Here is a 7,584-nt window from a genome sequence, read left to right on the forward strand (position 1 = left end):
ATAATGTAATCAGTGCTGTGTGTGTTTGTGTCTTGTATGTTGTAACGAGGTGTCCCACATCAATGGTGCCGCAAGGGACCTAGGCCTGGGTTAGTAATGTCAACAAGTTAGTGCCATGCTGGGACATGTCCCTTGTGAATTAGCTGGGAATCATAATCTCTGATTGACTATGTTCAACTGTGTGTTTACTGTTGGCTTCCATGATCATATGGTGACAGTCTTTCTCTCTCTCCCTCTCTTTCTCTGTGATAGGAGCTGGGTCGGATCTGTAAGTCAGGCTCCTTCATGACCAGTATCTGTGACGAGAGGGGCCTGTAGCTGATCTACTGGCACTGGCAACACCATACAGGAAGATACACTATATATACAAAAGTATGTGGACACCCCTTCAAATTAGTGGATTTAGCTATTTCAGCCACTCTCGTTGCTGACAGGTGTATAAAATCGAGCAAGCAGCCATGCAATCTCCATAGACAAACATTGGCAGTGGAATGGCCTTACTGAAGAGCTCAGTGACTTTCAACGTGGCACTGTCACAGGATGTCACCATTCCAACAAGTCAGTCCGTCAAATATCTGCCCTGCTTGAGCTTTCCCGGTCAACTGTAAGTGTTGTTATTATGAATTGGAAACGTCTAAGAGAAACAACGGCTAAGCTGCAAAATGGTAGGCCACACAAACACACAGAACTGGCCCGTTGAGTCCTCAAGGGCGTAGCACGTAAAAAATTGTCTGTCCTCGGTTGCAATACTCACTACAGTTTTCCAAACTGCCTCTGGAAGCAACGTCAGCACAATAACTGTTCGTCGGGAGCTTAATGAAATGGGTTTCCATGGCAGAGGAGCCGCACACAAGCCTAAGATCATCATGCGCAATGCCAAGTGTCGGCAGGAGTGGTGTAAAGCTTGCCGCCATTGGACTCTGGAGAAGTGGAAATGCGTTCTCTGGCGTGATGAATCACATTTCACCATCTGGCAGTCTGAGGGCAGATACCAGGAGAACGCTACCTGCCCCAATGCATATTGCCAACTGTAAAGTTAGGTGGAGGAGGAATAATGGTCTGGGACTGTTTTTCATGGTTCAGACTAGGCCCCTTAGTTCCTGTGAAGGGAAATCATAATGCTACAGCATACAATGGTATTTTAGACGATTCAGCAGTTTGGGGAAAGCCCTTTCCTGTTTCAGCATGACAATACCCCCGTGCACAAAGCGAGGTCCATAGACAAATGGTTTGGAAGAACTTGACTGGCCTGCACAGAGCCCTGACCTCAACCCCGTCGAACACCTTTGGGATGAATTGGAACGCCGACTGCGAGCCAGGCCTAATCGCCCAACATCAGTGCCCGACCTCACTAATGCTCTTGTGGCTGAATGGAAGCAAGTCCCTGCAGCAATGTTCCAACATCTAGTGGAAAGCCTTCCCAGAAGAGTGGAAGCTGTTATAGCAGCAAAGGGGGGACCAATCCATATTATTGCCAATTATTTTGGAATGAGATGTTTGACGAGCCGGTGTCCACATACTTTTGGTCATGTAGTGTACCTTTTAAAAAAAGTAGGGGCGTGGATCAGAAAACCAGTCAGTATCTGGTGTAACCATCATTTGCCTGGGCGTATAGCTAAGGTCCGCTCGGGTGCGGCCGCAGCATGTGACATCCCGTGGGTTAACTATCTACAGAAAGTCAGATAGTTAACCCACGGGATGAAAGCCCTCGGGCTATCAACCTTGTGCTGTCTTAAGTCTGCACAGACAACTAATTACCCTTTACACACTATCTGCTGACTGCCACGTATACAAAAAGTATGTGCTTCTCTATAAAAGCTTTGAACTGGCACTGTTCGTTGAGCTTTTCAACTATGCACTGTTGAGTGGATAGTTGATTCTCCATTTTGCCAATCTTACATTAAAGTGTTGGTTGATGGAATCTTTGATTAGATATTCCACGACAACACGCTGTCAAACAAGTCGATCCAGAGCATCCCAAACATGCTCAATGCATGACATGTCTGGTGCAGGCCATGGAAGAACTGGGACATTTTCAGCTTCCAGGAATTGTGTTCAGATCCTTGCGACATGGGGCCCTGACAAGTCTGCTCCCGCTCCCCCTCGCCGGTGCTCGAGGTCACTAGTTCACTCATCATTACGCACACCTGCCACCATTGTTACGCGCACCTGCTCTTAGTTATGGGACTCACATGGACTCAATCACGTCATTTACCTCGCCTATATCTGTCACTTCCTCAGTTTCATTCCCGAGTCAGCATTAATGTTGTTATTTTTCTCCTGTTCAGACGCTGTTCTTGTTTTGTTTCATGTCTATTTATTATTAAATCCACACCCTGTACTTGCTTCTCGTCTCCCAGCGTCTGTCATTACAGAACCGTTACAGGCCATGCATTATTGTGATGAAACATGCGGTGATGGCGGCGGATGAATGGCACGACAACGGGCCTCAGGATCTCGTCACAGTATCTCTGTTCATTCAAATTGCCATCGATAAAATGCAATTGTGTTTGTTGTCCGTAGCTTATGCCTGCCTATACCATAACCCCACCGCCACCATGGGGCACTCTGCTCACAACTTTGACATCAGCACACCGCTCGCCCACACAACGCCATCTGCCTGGTAAAGTTGAAACTGGGATTCATCCACGAAGAGCACATTTCTCCAGTGACCATCGAAGGTGAGCACTTTCCCACTGAAGTTGGTTACTGCGCCGAACTGCAGTCAGGTCAAGACCCTGGTGAAGATGACGAGCATGCAGATGAGCTTCCCTGAGACGGTTTCTGACAGTTTGAGCAGAAATTCTTTGGTTGTGCAAACCCACAGTTTCATCAGCTGTCTGGGTGGCTGGTCTCAGACAATCCCACAGGTGAAGAAGCCGGATGTGGATGTCATGGTTACATGTGGTCTGCGGTTGTGAGGCCGGTTGGATGTGTTGCCAAATTCTCTAAAACGATGTTGGAGGCGGTTTATGGTAGAGAAATTAACATTCAATTCAATTCTCTGTCAACAGCTCTGGTGGACATTCCTGCAGTCAGCATAGCAATTGCACACTCCCTCAACGTTTGAGACATCTTTGGCATTGTGTTGTGTGACAAAACTGCACATTTTTGAGTAAGATTCTATTGTCACACCTATATGTCATACTTGTCAGGTGGATGGATTATCTTGGCAAAGGAGAAATGCTCACTAACAGGGATGTAAACAAATATTTTTTATTTCAGCTCATGAAACACGGGACCAACACTTTACATGTTGCGTTTATATTTTTGTTCAGTGTACATATTTTTGACATAGAATTAAGCATAATTATTTAGGTTTGAATAGTGCAAAATTCTTCAATTTACGGACGGGGGCCTAGCTCCCAGCTGGACCCCCTCCCAACCATCCTCATGTACTTTGTGTCCCCTCAGATTTTTGGGTTGCATGATGCCCCTGGTCCTAGGTCTAGGAGAGAAAACTATGTTTTAAACAGAAGTCATTTCTCAGAGTCCAGGGCAGGACACTGGTCAGTTCTCAGTGCCGCTTGCTCTACCAAAGTTTTCATCATTCCCAATGGAGAATACCAAAAACAGAATAGAAGTCTTACAACCTCTCACACTATTGGCCACTTCCAACGCACATCTGGAATGTGATTCAATAAAAGATCTGTGTGGCCGGACACTCATGCATGATTCTGACATTTCTTTGGTTACCTGTCACTTGAGTCATTTTACATTCAGCATATCTGTGATGGTGCTCACTGTGCCTTAGTTGATTTTTTTTTTTGCTGGAGCAGTGCAGCAGGTTTTATAAACACCTACAACTACAAGTGTATTTTTCTTTTCCATAAACCGTAATGACAAAGTGAAATCAGATTTTTAGGCATTTTTGCAGATGTATTAAACATAAAAAACAGATACCTAATTTACAAAAGTATTCAAACCCTTTGCTATGAGACTCGAAGTTGAGCTCAAGTGCATCCTATTTCCATTTACCTGTGGTAAATGAAATTGATTGGACAAGAATTGGAAAGGCACACAACTGTCTATATAAAAGGTTGAAAAGTTGACAGTGCATGTCAGAGCAAAAACCAAGCTATGAGGTCGAAGGAACTGTCCGTAGAGCTCCGAGATAGGATTGTGTTGAAGCACAGATCTGGGGAAGGGTACCAAAAACCGTCTGCAGCATTGAAGGTCCCCAAGAGCACAGTGGCCTCAATCATTCTTAAATGGAAGAAGTTTGGAACCATCAAGACTCTTCCTAGAGCTGGCCGCCCGACCAAACTGAGCAATCGGGGGAGAAGGGCCTTGGTCAGGGAGGTGACCAAGAACCTGATGGTCACTCTGACAGAGCTCTAGAGTTCCTCTGTGGAGATAGGAGAATCTTCCAGAAGGACAACCATCTCTGCAGCATTTCACCAATCAGGCCTTTATGGTAAACTGGCCAGACAGAAGCCACTCCTCAGTAAAAGACACATGACAGCCCGCTTGGAGTTGCCAAAAGGCACCTAAAGACTCTCAGACCATGAGAAACAAGATTCTCTGGTCTGATGAAACCAAGATTGAACTCAGGGTCTGAAAGCCAAGTGTCACACCTGGAGGAAACCTGGCACCATCCCTACAGTGATGCATGGTGGGGGCAGCATCATGCTGTGGGGATGTTTTTCAGAGGCAGGGACTGGGAGACTAGTCAGGATTGTGGGAAAGATGAACGGAGCAAAGTACAGAGAGATCCTTGATGAAAACCTGCTCCAGAGCACTCAGGAACGCAGACTGGGGCGAAGGTTCACCTTCCAACAGGACAACAACCCTAAGCACACAGCCAAGAAAACTCACAAGTGGCTTCAGGACAAGTCTCTGAATGTCCTTGAGTGGCCTAGCCAAAGCCCAGACTTGAACCCGATCGAACATCTCTGGAGAGACCTGAAAATAGCTGTGCAGCAACGCTCCCCATCCAACCTGACAGAGCTTGAGAGGATCTGTAGAGAAGAATGGGAGAAACTCTCTAAATACAGGTGTACCAAGCTTGTAGTGTTATACCCAAGAAGACTCGAGGCTATAGTCGCTGCCAAAAGTGCTTCAACAAAGTACTGAGTAAATGGTATGAACACTTCTGTAAATGTTATATTTCAGTACATTTTTTATCATAAATTAGCAAACATTTCTACAAACCTCAATTTCCTTTGTGATTACTGGGTATTGGGATCTTGTTGTCTCGTCCAGGTGACTGATGTCGACAGGTGGGTGCCACAGCGACACTGTGAACCTTCACACTGGGCTTCTGCTTATGAGGTAGGACTGTTTCAACATCTTTGTCGATTGGCTGAGTACTACTAATGGCTGCTCTTTGTGGCAGGGTTATGTTGTGTTTCATATAACCACATATGGACCTTTTAGCTTTTCATTTCAAGGAGAACCTCCCCAACATTCAGTTGTTCTAGCTGCACATTGTTTTCATCTGGCTCAAACAACATGAGGGGATCCCAGATGTCATAGATCACTAGATCAACCCAACCAACAGGTGGTGCCGGAACGATTTGATTAGTGTAACATTAGCTAGCTTCATAGTTGTCTTTGTATCAAAGATAAAGGTAACGCAGCCACTGCTAGCTAGCCAACTCTACCAGCTAGCAGTACTGTATCATTTTTAGTCAATAAGATTTTTGCAACGTAAGCTTTCGAGTTGTGTAGTCCACTTGTGTAGCTAGCAGGACTGACTTTGTGTTAGCTAGCGTTATGAAAGGAACTAGACACGGACACGAATGATCCATTGGTAATTTGTTGTAACCAAGTATTGGTGCTAACCGTGTGTTATTGGATGCTAGATGCTAGCATGCTAGTTAGCTACGGCGTCATAAGACACGGTGCACTGGGTGGGTTTCACGGAAGAATACTGTACCAAGTTATCTAGCGGAATGAACTAAGTTTGAGCCTATTCCTGGAAACATTGAACCACTGTAGTTTACATCAATTATCATTTCTAAGTGGAAGTTGGAATAGTTATATTTGAGTGTTTCAGCGAATGGTTAGTGAGGGATGCCCTGCTCTCTCGCTTCCCCAGTTGTTTAGTTAATTTTCTTTCCAATCTCCTTTGCTTTAGCGTAGCCTCTCCTGTAGCCAGTCAACTATGTGTCTGTCTATCCCTGTTCTCTCCTCTCTGCACAGGCCACACAAACGCTTCACACCGCATGGCCGCTGCCACTCTAACCTGGTGGTCCCAGCGCGCACGACCCATATCAGTGTGGATGACGGATCACCACCTCAAGCTGAACCTCGGCAAGATGGAGCTGCTCTTCCTCCCGGGGGAAGGACTGCCCGTTCCATGATCTCGCCATCACGGTTGACAACTCCATTGTGTCCTCCTCCCAGAGTGCTAAGAGCCTTGGCGTGACCCTGGACAACACCCTGTCGTTCTCCGCTAACATCAAGGCAGTGACCCGATCCTGTAGGTTCATGCTCTACAACATTCGCAGAGTATGACCCTGCCTCACACAGGAAGCGGCGCAGGTCCTAATCCAGGCACTTGTCATCTCCCGTCTGGATTACTGCAACACGCTTTTGGTGGGGCTCCCTGCCCGTGCCATCGAACCCCTACAACTCACCCAGAACGCCGCAGCCCATCTGGTGTTCAACCTTCCCAAGTTCTCTCACATCACCCTGTTCCTCCGCACACTCCACTGGCTTCCAGTTGAAGCTCGCATCTGCTACAAGACCATGGTGCTTGCCTACGGAGCTGTGAGGCACCTCCGTACCTTCAGGCTCTGATCAGTCCCTACACCCAAACAAGGGCACTGCGTTCATCCACCTCTGGCCTGCTCGCCTCCCTACCTCTGCGGAAGCACAGTTCCCGCTCAGCCCAGTCAAAACTGTTCGCTGCTATGGCACCCCAATGGTGGAACAAGCTCCTTCACGACACCAGGACAGCGGAGTCAATCACCACCTTCCGGAGACACCTGAAACCCCACCTCTTTAAGGAATACCTGGGATAGGATTAAGTAATCCTTCTAATTTTAACCCTAAACCTAACCCCTAAACCTAAAATAGCCTTTTTGCAAGTGAGGAGTTTTATTTTCTCTTCTGAATTTTTGTTGGTTTACTATTCTTGTGAGGACTTTGGTACTCACAAGTATAGTAAAACATGTCCACACACACACACACACGCGCTCACGCGCAAACACACACATACACACACACACTCACACACACACACACACACACACACACACACACACACACACACACACACACACACACACACACACACACACACACACACACACACACACACACACACACACGCACAGAGTGCAATTAGAGAGTCATCCAGATGCTCCCATGAGCTTTTTGCTGAGTCAGCAAGTGACATGTCCAGCTCTGCTTTGTGCTGCAGCCAGCTGTGTAGCTCCTCCCTCAGAGTCCTGGGACCTCTTCCGGCTAAACCCATTGGGAATAGGTTAGACAGGAATAAATGTGTCAAACAGTTTGGCATGACACCAACGATATAATATTAGCATACCTTCTAGCATACAGTCACTGTGTCAGTCTGGTCGTCCTCCAGTAGTCTTGCTATGCAGAGGTAAGCCGTGGCGATGGGCTGGAGGT

This window comes from Salmo trutta, chromosome 12, assembly GCF_901001165.1.
Source record: "Salmo trutta chromosome 12, fSalTru1.1, whole genome shotgun sequence".
NCBI lineage: Eukaryota > Metazoa > Chordata > Actinopteri > Salmoniformes > Salmonidae > Salmo > Salmo trutta.